This window comes from Felis catus, chromosome C1 (assembly GCF_018350175.1).
Source record: "Felis catus isolate Fca126 chromosome C1, F.catus_Fca126_mat1.0, whole genome shotgun sequence".
Lineage (NCBI taxonomy): Eukaryota > Metazoa > Chordata > Mammalia > Carnivora > Felidae > Felis > Felis catus.
This window is the reverse complement of record NC_058375.1, coordinates 96774894-96790079: the sequence shown is the minus strand read 5'-3', so window position 1 is coordinate 96790079 and position 15186 is coordinate 96774894. Positions and strand designations below refer to the sequence as shown.

The window sequence follows — 15186 nt, the reverse complement described above, 5'->3', positions numbered from 1 at the left end:
TGGCTCAGTCAGTTGAGTATCCAAGTTTGGCTCAAGTCATGATGTCACGATTCGTGAGTTCGAGCCCCACATTGAGCCTGCTGCTGTCAGCATGAAGCCTACTTCAGATCCCCTGTCCCCCTCTCTGCCCCTCCCCCATTCATGCTCTCTTTCTCAAAAATAAACATTTTTTAAAAAATACACAAAAATTAATGAAAATGAAAGTACAACACACCAAAATATGTGGGATGCAGCTAAAGCAGTACTGACAGGGAAATGTATGGCACTAAATACTTATGTTAAAAATAAGGAAAGGTCTCAAATAATCTAAGTTATTACCTCAAGAAACTAGAAAAAAACCAATAAACCCAAAGCAAGCAGAAAGAAGGAAATAAAGATAAAAGCAAATCAATGATAGTGGGAGAGGCCAAAAGGGAAAATTAAACAAAGAGCTGGTTCTTTGAAAACATATCATTGAAATTGGTTAACCTCTATCTACAAAGACTAATAGACAGAAGTCATAAATCACCAATATCAGGAATGAAATAGGAGATATCACTATAGATCCAGCAGCCATTAAAAGAATAAGTAAATATTAACAAATTTACTACCTTATACTTATAGATTCAATAATTTAAAGGAAAATGAAAATTCTCCAAAAACCACTCAAATAAGATGAAATAGATAATCTGAATAATCCTATAAACCTTAAGGAAATTAAAATTGTAGTTTAAAAACTAAAAAAAGAAATCTCCATGCTTAGAAGATTTCACTGGAGAATTTTATAAACATTTAAGGAAAAATTAAAACCAGTTTTTTGCAACCTGTCAATCTCTTCTATAAGACAGAAGAGGAAGGAACATTTCCCAACTCATTTTATAAGGCCAACTGCTACCTTTTCATTTTTGTTCACACTAAAACTGGGGCATGAATGTTCAAACTATTACTACATGCATCAACTCAAGACGAACATCCAGGAGATTATGCTGAATGAAAGAAAAGCCAATCCCCAGAAGTTCCACATGGCATTTACATAACATTTACGAAATGACAAAATTGTAGAAATGGAAACCAGATTAGCAGTTGCTGGAGTTAGGAAGATGGAGGGCGAGAAGGAAGTTGTAAGGCAAGTGTGCTTGTAAGGGGCAACTGAAAGGATCCCAGTGAAGGAACAGTCCTACAGCTTGTCTATGAGGGTGAATACACAAACCTACACAAATGATAAAACTGTACAGAAGTAAACACATACACACACACACACACACAAGTACAAGTAAAACTGGATAAGACTGATGGATTGTATTAATGTTAATATCCTGGTTGTGATACTCTACTGTAATTTGCACAACATGCTACCATTGGGGAAAGTTGGGGGAAAGATACATGGGATCTCCATTATTTCTTAGAACTATATGTGGATTTAGAGTTACATCAATAAAAATTTCAAGGACACATAAAACAGTAATTGCTATCTAAGTTCACACCCTTACCGTCAAAAGGGTAAAGACAGAGCTGGGCAGGGCAAGGTTTACCTACCACTGTCAAGTCAGTTCATACTAATGGTGAGAAGGAAGATTCCAAAAACAACATGATTTCTTTGGGAGCGCACAGTACACACCCAGGTCACCAAATCCTAGATCAGACAATCAGTAGGCAAAACCAAACCCAAACACACACAGGTTGAAAAACCAAAAAACAAAAACACAACAGCCAAGGTAGTTATAGACCATAGAGTATAATGAGAACAAAACAAGAGTAGACCAGAAATACACAAAACAAAGAACCTTAAGTAGTCAGAGTCCTAGCCCCTTACATCTGGTTGATTGCATGCAGACACTGTCCACTTCTGATTTCCTTCCTAAAATAACCAGAACTCTGAGATCTACTCAACTAAAATAATTATTGGCACCCATTATTATAATGGCAGTACAGGTCCCTATTCTTTAAAGATTGGTTACTTCCTACCTGCTGTGGATAAATTAAAAAAAGCGAAGTTTGTTTAAATGCTATATTAAGAGTATGGCCCAAGTGCCCAGTACAAGCTTGACACATAACATTTACTAAATAGAAATGAGGTATAGAATAATTTACCAATGAATCAATAAAAGTCAGTGGACCTTTGTCCCGTAAAAAGATACGCTCACGGAAATTTTACATGCAGCTTCAGAGGATTCCTGAAGGCCCTAGAGCCCAGATTTTGCGAAACTTTGGTTTAGAGTCTCCATCTTGAGGAACATACTCCAGAAATTTAGGTCATTTGCTCCCCCCCCCTTTTTTTTTTGAGACAGAGATAGAGAGTGTGTGTGTGCATGTGACAGGAGAGGGGCAGAGGGAGAGGGAAAATCTTAAGTGGGCTCCACAGTGGGATGTCACAACCATAAGACCAAGACCTGAGCCGAAATCAAGAGTCAATGCTTAACCAGCTCAGCCACCCAGGCGTCCCTTCCTTCCTTTTTTCCTTCCTTCACTTATTTGAGAGAGAGAGTGAGAGAGAGAGAGAGAGAGAGACAGCTAGTGCACATGCGCAGGACTACAAGTGAGGGAGGGGTCAACTGCCTCTTTAAAGAAGAGGGTCAGGTAAGGTAATTTCTCAAAGTCCTCTCCAACGTTATTATTTAATGATTCATACCCTGGTCAAACCCCTGATGGGATTACCTCTCTTTCACTGTCAAATAAATGGCACAGATTTTTAACTGAACATTTGATTTATTTAACAGAATCTTTAAACATACCTACCATCTGGGACAGGTTTTGAAATATAAGTTGGAAGCTACAGAAACCATGGAAATCTTTTGTGGATTGTTAGTAAAGTCAAAAGATCATTAAGTAGAAAACATAAAGCACACTAGCCTCAGGGGGAAAAAGGTCAACACCACGATGCTGCACTATGCCAGACTGGTTAGAAAATATGTTCAATTCAGTTCAGTTACAGCAAAAATACATCTCAAAGCAAATGCTGTAGCCTTCTCCAAAAACAAAAAAAGTTTTAATCTAGAAAACTCATTAAAAATATATGGAGGAAATGAATTTGGTACATAATACATCAAGAGATGTCTAAGAGCTCATAAACTTTTCCAGGTCTCCCAAAGCAATCTTTATTGACCATCAGCATAAAAGGCACTCCCCAGTGTACGGACCTTTGACTTGGATTCCTTGAGCTGCAGTGTAGCTTTTTGAGTAGACCTGAAAGTGAATTACTAATAGAGACTAGATCTTCCAGAGAAACTGTAAAATACCCAACATGGATCAACTGACTCTATCCTTACTGAATTCCTCACCCAAAGCCTTCACGATGGCCTACTGAATTCCAAAAACTTCTCTTCTATCTGGAAAACTGCAGGATTATTCAAACTCCCTTCCATATAACTTTTTAGAAATGTCATCTATTCTGTTTTTTTTTTAAGTCTGTTTTTCTTTCACCTGGATGAAAGAAATGGAGTTATGAAAATAAGTGAAAATATATTTAATCCACAAGAATGTTTACCAAATAGAATTGGGTCACTGTCTTGGCAGTGAGTTTCTAAATCTATAGCCCTTGTGTTCAATCTCTTTTTTTGGCCCTTCGTTTGCTGCAATGTTGAAAGGGTGACAATAAAGCAGTGAAGCAACTAAGGAGCCAGAATAGAATTCCTTAAGGCAGGGGCCATGTTTCATGTCCGAATGCTAATAGGCTGGGCTGTGCTCACAGAACCACTCGGTCTCAGGGCTGGCAAGGGTCGAAGGCTTGCCACAGTCCAGCCAAAGCTGAGATTCCTTTGCAGCAACTCCAGTAAGAGGACCTTCCTCCTCTGCTTGACACTGCCAGCGTCTGGGACACGCTGCTGCTTTCTGAGACTGCCCACTCCATTCTCACAGCTCTGGCTGTTAGAAAGTTCTCTTACAGTGGGTACAAATCTGTCTCTCTGCAACTTCCACCCACGAGTTCTAATTCTATCCCTTGGGACCACACAGAAAAAGCCTAATCCTTCTTCCATCTTCCACATGTCAGCCCTTCAAATATTTGAAGAGAGTTATCAAGTTTCCTATGATCGTTGTGGTAGGCTGAATACATCCTAATCCCCAGAACCTCCAAGAATATTATTTCATATGGCAAAAAAGGACTTTGCAGATGTGATATATTAAGGATCCTGAGATAGAGAGGTTAGCCTGGATTCTCCTGGTGGACCCAAGGTAATCAACAAGGTCCTTGTAAGAGGGAAGTAGGAGGGTCAGAGTGAGCGACGTGAACAAGGCAGCAGAGGCTGGAGTGATACACTCTGAAGATGAAGGGGCTAGAAGCCTAGGAATGCAGGCAGCCTCTGGAGGCTGAAAAAGGCAAGAAATTAGATTTCTCCCCACAGCATACAGAAGGAATGCAGCCCTGCATACCCATGTAGACTTGTGACCTCTGAAACTGTATGGTGATACACCTGTGCTCCTTTATGCCACTCAATCTACGGAATTCATTGCAGCATCAATAGGAAACTAATAGACTCATTCTCCTTCCAAACTGACAGACGTCTTCAACCTCTCTTTAAATGACACACAGTTTGAAGGCTCACCCTTTGGGATACTCCCAATCTTTCTTTTGTCTAAAACCCCATGTGTTTTCTTCATCCTTTCCTTGCAACCTCTTCTCCTGGCCCAAAATAGCTTTAAATTTTCCCTCCCGCAATGATGCCTACAAGCTCTATCCCTTTGATCCACTGGTCCTCACCACGCACATTCTCAGAGTAACTGCTCAATAAACAAGTATTAGGTTGAAATGAAAGAACTGTTCAGAAATCCCAACAGTTTTGATCTTCTAAAAGATTAAAAGGCCTTATACTTCCTCGTCTCTCAACCCAAACTGAGTAATAATAATATAATTTAACCTTCAGAATCCCCAATTTCTTTCCCATCTATAAGGATTTAAGGCATTAGGTTGAGGACTTCTCAATTGAGACTTTCAGTCATACGACTCCTTGATTCATAAAACTACTGTGGAACCTGAAGATAAAAGTAAAAGATCCCTAATATTATGCATAGGACTAACGTTCCCTACTACCGAGTCCCCTAAACTCTACATTTATTTTTAATTATCATGCAAACTGTAGAATTTATCACAAAAAATCATTTAAACCAAAGGATAGCACTAGTTAAGCCAAATGTTTTTACAAAATGTTTAAATGGTCACAGGATAGCTTTAGCTGCCAACATTCATTTCTTCCAGCAAAATAATGATGCAGCAAAAAAAAATAATACGTGAAATGTCTAACAAATGCGCAAGTGGCAATGTAATAAGCACTGTACCAACAGAATGCTTTTTGTATTTTCGAAGGTCATTCTTACTCCCCTCCGTCCACGGAGGGTGAAGCTTAGTGCACTCCAATCATTCTACTCTAGAACTGTAGGAGATCGTAAATGATTCACTATAATACTTTCTCACTGAGCTTCTATGCAGAAGGGCAAACAGGTTTCTAGTTACCCTAATCAAGCATATGCTTCCTTAAATCACTGAGCCCAAGACCTACATTACAGACAGTGGGAAATTCAAATGTCTGTTAGACACGGTCCCCAGCTTCAACGTGCTTTCAGTCTTACACAAGAAAATGGCATATTTATAAATAAAAGGAAGAAAAAGAGGAATAAAGACAAGGCAATATAACAAACGGGTAGCACAGACAGTCAAGTGCCATAAAAGAGTTGAAGGGAGAGTGCTCAACGGACTAGAAGGGTCAGATGTTGAAAGTGGGGTGTGACCTGGGGGGAACTCAGACAGAAACAGAAAACAACATACCAGACTAGTGAAACAGCACAAATAATAGCAAGGTGGCAAAAAGACATATTCAAACCAGCAACCAAATCAGAATGGCACAAAAAGTGCGTTGGAAACAAATCACAGAGCCAAATAAGTAAATAAGTCACCCATCATAGTGCATTACATGCGTCCACACTCAAACTTTAAAAAAATTTTTTTAATGTTTATTTTTGAGAGAGAGAGAGAGAGAGAGAGAGAGAACACTAGTGGGGGAGGGGTAGAGAGAGAGACCCAGAATCTGAAGCAGGCTCCAAGCTCTGAGCTGTCAGCACAGAGCCCGACGCGGGGCTTGAACTCGAGGACCACGGGATCATGACCTGAGCCGAAGTTGGACGCTCAACCGACTGAGCCCCCCTGGCGCCCCCACACTCAAACTTGTTCAATAGATTGTAAATAAAGGTCTTGAATGCTGGACAGACAAGCTTTTATCTTCTGTGGTCAACAGGGAACCACTGAGGTCTCTGGGTGAGAGAATGACTTACATAAAACTGAATTAGCAGTGGTTTACAAGATAAAAGGGAAAAGCAAAACACAGAAATCAAAGAGCCCCATTTTTGAGGTGAGAAAAGCCCAGACAAGAAAGGAGATATGAAACTAAGTGGATGGGAATATAAAAAAAGTATTACAGAGAATGAGCTGACACAACTTGGTAATCACTTTTTCCTTTTTGCAAGAGGAGAGGTTTAAAGAGTCTAATATTATTCTAAAGTATTTAAGTCTGGATGAGAAGGAAAAACGCATTCAGACCTTGTTTTCTGAGTACCTAGTAGGCCAGTCACTGAGCCAGGTGGCAGGGATAAGATAATGATCGTGACAATGAATTAAGTCAGTGAGGCACTAACAGGGCACCACGAGTAACCATCGTATTAGCAGTGTGACCAACACTGTGGATGACTAAAGTAAAGCATGTATGACAAGCACATGGCCCCAAAAATGAGTGCAGGAGAGGAAACCGATTTTAGGAAGGAAATCAAACAGGGAAGGAGGCGGAGCAAGAAGCAGAAACTTGGAAGGACACATATATATCAGTCTCCTTCTTAAATTACTCAGTTAAATATAAGCTACCAGAAATCAGTAAATTCCCCCAATTTAAGACTCCAAATATTTACTCCTATAATAATTTGGTTGAAACCCCAAATTTTTGTTTTAATGAAGTATATGACAAGGTAAAAATTACATGCTCGAAAGATCACCAACCTATAAAGGGGCACTAGAGAATTTTATGTGTGATGGAAATATTCTCAATTTTGATCGTGACCATGATTATACGACTGACATATATTATATGATTATATTTACTTTCGGTAAATCATATCCTAATAAATCTGACCAAAAAATCACCAGTTATTTTATTACTAAGTTCTATGGTAATAATTCAAAGGTGATTCAATAGTTACTTCATGTTATATTAGAAACAAAGTATCTGCCAATATCTTTACTGTTTATAGTACTATATACCTATACTATAAACACATACATTTTCTTAATATGTAATTTTATCATTTTTATTTGAATGAAACTCCATGCATTCCATTCTGAATTTAAGAAACAAGTCTTTTTTTTTTTTTTCAGTTCATCTATTTATTTTGAGAGAGAGAGAGCATGCACAAGTAGGGGAGGAACAGAGAGAGAGAAAGGGAGAGAGAATCCCAAGCAGGCCCCACACAGCCAGTGCAGAGCCCAATGTGGGGCTCGAACTCATGAACCATGAGATAATAACCTGAGCCAAAATCAAGAGTCGGATGCTTAACTGAGTCCCCCAGGTGCCCCGAGAAACAAGTCTTAATGTAACTCACGTTCAAGATCTAACCTGAGGTTCTCACTCATATCCTATCATCCTAACAAATTTAAATTGTAAATCATATTCCTCCTTCAACCAGCTGTCCTTCACATTCTCTTTTCTTCTGTATCTCAACATCCGTCACCTTTGATACCTGGTATCTCTTCCTTACCACGGGATCAGTTCTACCTGTCCTGGGAAATAGGACTCTTCCTTTCAAGATTTCCACACTAATCTCTACCCTCTCTAATCTGTCCTACACACCTGTGCCAGATTAAGCATATATTGTTTTATTAATTAGATAAACCTCATCTCAAAAACATCTGGCTATTCTCACGGACTTTAGGATAAAATACAAACCTCTCTCACTAGCGTTCAAATCCTCCATAATCTAACCTTATCCTACACACACAATTCTATCCAGAAAGTAGAAAACGAACTGACATAAAAATTATTAGAAAGACAAGATACTGGGAAAGAGGGTAAAGAGATAACCTACCAGAAGTTTTAACACTTACAAGAAGTACAAGGAGTACTCTGGAGTAAGGAACAAACCCATTTCATTGGTATAGGAGGGAATAATTGGAGGTGAGGCTGTAAAAGCAGGCTGGTCCATACCTGTAAGGCTTCCGTGCTAACCGGAGGATTTCAGTAGGCAACAAGAGATCACAGATGTTTTTGAACACAGGAATGATGTAACAAAAGTGATGCTCGAGGAAATTAATCTGGGGCTGGAGCACAGGACATAATGGCAAAGATGAAACGAAAAAAGATTAAGGAAGATCACAGTGGATGTAAACAGTCTCAGCATAAAATGCAAAGGATTTGAATAGCGCCAGGAATTCAGGAAACAAGGAGAAACGATCATTCTCTATTGCTGGTATACACAAACCTCCGCAAATAACCAGTGATGGGGGTTCCATCAGGCACATGTGTGCAAGTGGATCGGTAGGATTTGATTAAAAGTAAAATAAATTATTCAATCTATAAAGTAAAGGGCCTGGGTAATTAAAAACAAAAACACAAAACCAATTCCTTTACATTTAAATGAATTTTGGCCAGAAAGACCATTTGAGTTATAATTGCTTAGTTTTGTTATTAGTAGTACTGTGTTCCTGAAAAGACTACTAGCTAAGCATTTACAAAAAGGCTACCCAAAAACACTAGGGAAAAGGATGTACAATTAACAATTGCTTGTTTCTGAAAATGCAAGGATTGCTTCAGATTTTCATTATTTCGTCTAGTAATACATTCACCCAAATACTTACAATAAGTATGTGAAACTTACAATAAGTTCATCTTATTAAGAAAATATACCAAATTTCACCTAACGATTGGAATTAATGTTACAAATATGAAAGAAACTCTTAAGTCTTAATTACAGCATCTAGCAGCATCTTACACGTAAACATCATTTACTTTATTTAAACCTGCTTTTGCAATATATGTTAACTTGGATTGAAATAAGGTAATTCACAGAACTACTGTATTACTATTGCTAAATGTAAATATTTTTATTTGCAAATATCTATTTTTATTTTTATATGGACATAAACAGAAAATTCAACTTCATCCTTTAAAAATTAATTTTTGTTCAAGATTCAGAGAGGAAACCAAGGAACAAATCAATTCCCTTCAAAGAAGTTAGAAATCAGTTTCTAACAAAATTTATAGCTCATTTAATTCATCATTTTTTCAAGAATCATTGTGAATTAAAAAGACACTTTCAGATACTATTTCAGGTTACAGGACACATATGAAAATCAGTCTTTATTTACAAATTAGCCTTCTGACAAAAGATATAATAGAGGTGCATAATTATACTCTCAGAAGTCATCAGTGAAAATACAAGGTTCAGAAACAATAATTTAAAAACAAGGCATTTCGTAGTTACTAAAATGGAGATTGTGTGTCGATGTCAAAGCCTACCGCTTTCCACTAGATTAAGGTCAATGTGCCCAAACAGCTCAGCTTTAATACTGAAACACTGCCACTCAACAGAGATTAAGTTTCTAAGAATAGGTTGTCTATTACAGCTTTTATATTTGTCAAGGTCGTGTTTTTAAACATTTTGGCAATTTATTGGTAGCTTACCCCAGGACTGGTTTTGGATTTTAATTTACTTACTGCCTCAAAACTTAAGACTGATTCAGTTGTTTAAAATGGAAATATCAACAACTTTGGTTGTATAGCCAAGATTACTTCCGCTTTTACACAAGGTCCATCTGACTATGGCTAAAGGAGGGCAGAAAGCGGGAAGTGAGGAGGTAAGTGCCAGATATCCAAATTAGAGATGTTTACATACAGAGTAAAAGGACCCTATCTTCCGTTGATCAAAGCAATTTTACCCATGGCAAAATTTTAGGCAGAAGACAGAACACAACCAATCACCAATAGATACTTTTGGCATCCTCACTGGGCTATTTAGCGACCAAGGCAGGGCTAACCACCTGGTATATGGTGATCATTTATCTACATGACAGTTACTGCTGTGAGGTGAGGGCTAAAGTTTTCCTGCATTGTTAAATAATTTAGTAAACAATCCAAAACAATGGATGACTTTTAGAACCAAAAGAAGAATCTCTTTTGGGCTAAAAGATCTGACATTTGTCTAAAAAAGAAAATAAAACTCCAAAGATATGAAGACAGAATGGTACAATGAAAAAGTATTAGGTAACAGTTATCAAGATGTCCAAAAACGTTCATATTTTTTTTACCAGGTAATCTCATGTCTAGGAATGTCACAGACAAAATAAAATAGTAAAAGAAAAAGTAATGTTAATGATTGCTTCTGGGTCATTTCTTTTTGTCCTGATTCTTTATATTCTATGAAACTTTTGAATGCAGAACCGTGGCAGGGTGGGAATTCAAATTAGGACGAATAACCAAAATCCACGCTCTAGACTCCTTTGTAACAGAAAGAGAGGCTTGTCAACCCCACAAAGAGGACTGTCACCCGGAAAAGATAAAGCAGACTTACATTTCAGTTCTTACAAAATAAACTCAAACTACAGGGTGCTCCCCCCATTTATTTGGAACAACCCACCATTCCAGAAAGCAATCTGGTAAGACAACAGAAGGGGGAAGGTAGCCCGCAGGCAACACAAACACAAGTGCCTGAAGAAATGCAATGTTGAAAGAGGAACTAGCAACCACAGGTACCTTCCTTATACTTTCCAGAGTCAGTTAAATCAGGCAGATTTGAGGAAAAGTTCTTAACAGCACTGCTTGAAATTCTACGATTTCGAGTCATACAGGACGTGAAGGGGAAAATGTCCCTGAGCACGTCTGGCTGGGATAGTTCCTCACATCAGTTTAGTGTTACTTCGTATAGGTTAATCAGAGAACTTTCCTGACACCTCTCTACTATATGATGGGAAAATGCCAAGTGGTAGGGAGTGGCAACCAGGAAGACGGTACGGAGACTAGACAGTCAAAAGACAGTGAGTATACAGACACGGGGGGGGGGGGGGACCCCACCAGGAAGTAAAAATGAAGATGAGAGCAGAGAAAATGGTGTGTGGGGTCAGGGTGGTACCAAATACTAATTTCACTAATTTTCACTAATTTCACTTTATAATCTTACCTTTGCCCTAAGCCCTGTCTCTCCCTAACACCAGCGATGCTGGTGTTGAAGTCTTATCCCAGACATCCTACTTGATTTTGACCAAACTGGTACCAATGATGACCAACCTTTCCTGTGTTAAGTGTAAAAATCTCGGGAATAGTTCATGGGGACGAATCAGATGTCAAAGAAAAAATTCGTAACATGAGTTTTATTCTTTATAAAACAAGGTACACAATTCAGTTTATGGGAACTATATAAATAATATCACGTCTCCCTCCCTTACTGGACTCGGTTTCCAAAACTTAAGTTTAAAAAAAAAAAAAAAAGACATAACTTTAATTCAACTAGGTCTGGCTGTCTTTTAGCCCCTCCCCCCACCCAACACCCTTCCAGCAACCCTCAGTTTGTTCTCTGTACTTTAAGAGTCTCTTATGGTTTGTCTCCCTCTGTTTTTATCTTATTTTTCCTTTCCTTCCACTATGTTCATCTGTTGAATTTCTCAGATTCCACATGAGTGAAATCGTATTGTCTTTCTCTGACTTCTTTCACTTAGCATAATACAATCTAGTTCCATACGTGTTGTTGCAAATGGCAAGATTTCATTCTTTTTGAGCGTCGAGTGATATTCCATTGTAGGTATATATATGTATACTATAGCTTCTTTTATCCATTCATCTGTCAATGGACATTTGGGCTCCTTCCATACTTTGGCTATTGTCGATAGTGCTGCTATAAACATGGGGGTGCATGTGTCCCTTTGAAACAGCACACCTGTATCCCGTGGATAAATGCCTAGTAGTGCAATTGCTGGGTCGTAGGGTGGTTCTCTTTTTAGTTTTTTGAGGAACCTCCATACCGTTTTCCAGAGTGGCTGCACCAGTTTGCATTCTTGCCCTCTATACTTTTCTAATTATGACTGACAAGGAGCTAAATTCCATCTGCTTCTCTTTTTCCTAAACAAATCAGGGAGAGAAAACTGTTCCTCTCGAACCTTCCACCAAGGTGAAGCTCTTCTTGGTCAAAGGTACAGAACTGCCTTCCAGTCTAGAAAGTGTTTTTATTGATTAATGCAAATCTGAGCACTTTCCTCAGAGTTGGTAATAGACCAATTCTAACACCACGGTCCGCTGGATGGAGTCTCAGTTACCGAGCTAAAGAGCTATAAAATTAATAATGTATTATGGCAAAGTACAGAACCATTTCAGTATCCTGGAGCTGCAAAGTATACAAATAAAATTTGTAACAGATTAATCCTAAAAAAATCTCTGAAGGAAATAAGTTTAAGACAGAATTTTGAAGAAGGAGGGCAAACACTTTAGTTTGGCTGTAACAGAGTATCTGTACTGGGGAATAATGAGAAATGAGTTTGGAAAGATAAGAGCAAGAGACTTGCTGGAGGATATTAAATGTTAGAACAGACAGCAACCACAGTACGGGAAGAACACAACGCTCTACTGGGTTAATTTCCTTAAAACTCAACTATCAGAAGTCAATAAATTGTGAAAATGTTTATTCTACAAGGAAGCACAAAAATAACATCAATCTAAGACAATTAAGTGTCACTTTTGAAGATAAACATGTCTCATACTCCTATAACAACTCAAATCACTATTGACTTCCAAGCTTGATACTGACTTCACTGATAACCTAGCTAGTTAATTCCATCAGCTAGAGACTAAAATGGCCTATTTTCACTCCTTAGAAAACAAGGTGCTCACACAAAGCAAATGAAAAACCTGCAGCCTATGTAATATGCATATAAATTTGCCACAGAGGCTGAAATTTTACCTGGATTAAATAAACCTTCTTACCTTTTAAACTACAGCTTTTATTGCATTTTTAAACAAACATACAGCAAACGATAGAGGGAGATTTGAGGAAATTGAAACAAAACTGAAAGGCTAAATTCCTTGAAAGGAAATGAATCATTCCCTGTTGTATCTTGGCCTGGCGTGAGGCTTAGAGCATAGTAGGCATGCACGGAACATTTGCTAATTAAATGCAAAGGCTTTGCCAACAAGAGGATTAATGCTTGGAAGAATCCCAAGCTACATTCCTGGACCAACTATCTGAAAATGTTCTCCGTTCTACATTATACTGTACTTTCCAACAAGTCCTAAGCGATACGCTCACTTTGTAATCCAATCAAATGCAACAGTAGTACCACATCCTTTGCATCTGGTCTTTGAAATTTGGGTCCAAGAGATTTTTAGCACATACGCCAGTTGGCAGCAAAACTTGTCCGGTCCCCAAAATTCATTTTTGTTCTTATATATATGTTAAAATAAAATCAAATTAGAGCCTGAGACTGATGATAACCTGCATGGTAATCCTAGATCCGCCAACATTTCGCTACACAACCTCGAGCATCTCACCTCAGTTTTCTCGTCTGTAAAATGAGAAAAATGGAGATTTTAAAAACCTGCCTTGGGAAAACGTACTGATGACTACAACTGACTTTGAAAGGCATAAGAAACAGGACTGACAGATGGATATGGGGATGGGTTAACATATAATAAAGGAAGGAGAGTAAAGAGTTAAGAAAGTAATCTAGATGGCAGATATACCTCCTCCACAGAAAACCTCTTCACTAGCCCCAATCTCCCATCTTTCCTATTCCTGGAAATGGCACCACCACACACCCTCACCTCAAAGCTCAAAGCAAAAAACTCCAAGTTACCCTGAAGGCCGTTCCTTCCCTCACCTGCAAACAATCAGCCAAGTCCCATTAGCTCCTCTTTCAAGACCTCTCTCAAGTCCATCCCCTTAGCTTCAGCGTCCCTATTTGTATGCTAGATCAAGCCGACCTTCACCTCCTTCCCTTCCTCCACTCCCGCTCCTCCCAAATCACGAACAGTGACTTTTTGAAATGTATGCCAATCATTCTCCGGCTCTACCCATTCTGGTGACGCTATGAATATAAATGAAATCCAAACCCTTAACATGGCTTACGGACCCCCACGGGCCTCTGCCGACTTCTTCGACCTCAGCCCTATTGCTTGTTCCCCTCCTTTACCAGGGACCAGTCACACTGGCCTTTCCAGTCCTATGACACACCCAGTTCTTACATTAAGACCTTTGTACTTAATAATTCCCTCTGACAGCAAGGTTTCTTCTCAAAAATTTCACTCAGCAGACTCCTTCCTTCCAGTCATTCAACTTGTGGCTTACCTGTCCCCACCTCGGGGAGGCCTTTCCTGACCACCCAATCTCAACAATACACGCTCTACCTCATCATCCTGATCTATGCTTTTCAGAGGGTAGAGTACATCACTTATGAACACAGACCCTGCCTAGATTCAGGGTCCAGCTATGTACTTTCCTTAACTGTGTGACCTAGGGTAAGTTACTTAGCTTCTCTGTGCCTAGGGTTTCTCAGATTGAACATAGAGATAAAACAGTTTCATAGGGTCCTTGCGAGACTAAATAAATATGAAGGAGAAAGCTTAAAAGCAATGTCTGGCATATAGTAAGAGCTACTGAAGTCTTTGCTACTGCAACAACTATTATTGTGGCATTAGATTATATTTTCTTATTTATTATCTACCTCCCCAACTGCAATGCTAACTCCGTAAGAGAGCTTATTTGCTTTATGGCCATATCCTCAATGCTTAGAATATGGTCAAGCACTTAGCAGTTGTTCAGTAAATTTCTGCCGAATGAAAACATTATTATGCTCTTACATTTGACTGTGGTACTAGTTCACTTGCCCTCAGAATGGTGCACACGAAGGCAAAGGTGGGGAACGTGAGCAAGGAAACCCATGTAAGGAAGTGACTTATTACCTACTCTACAATGTTGTAGTCCTTCAGCCTGAGGGAATTTATACAGTAATTAGCTTTTGTTATCGATCATATTAATTGCTGAAATAAAAAATATATTTGATTACACCTAGCATATTAATCCACAATTTAAGAGGTTATAAAGAAGGTGGTAATTCCATTGCACTGAGATGTTTCTCTTTTTTCCATACAGAGATGTCTCTTAAATAGCAGGGATATATTTCTCATTATAAAATGGTAGAGTAGTTTCCTAAAGCTACTGTAACGAAGTACCACAAATTAGGTGGCTCAAAACAAT

The 15186-nt window shown here is 38.6% G+C and overlaps 1 protein-coding gene across 3 annotated transcripts in view; it reads right to left on the bottom strand.

Annotated features, from left to right (window-relative positions):
* MAGI3 (membrane associated guanylate kinase, WW and PDZ domain containing 3) overlaps nt 1–15186 on the bottom strand; it is a 249424-nt gene that overhangs the window by 216417 nt on the left and 17821 nt on the right. The window lies entirely within an intron of this gene.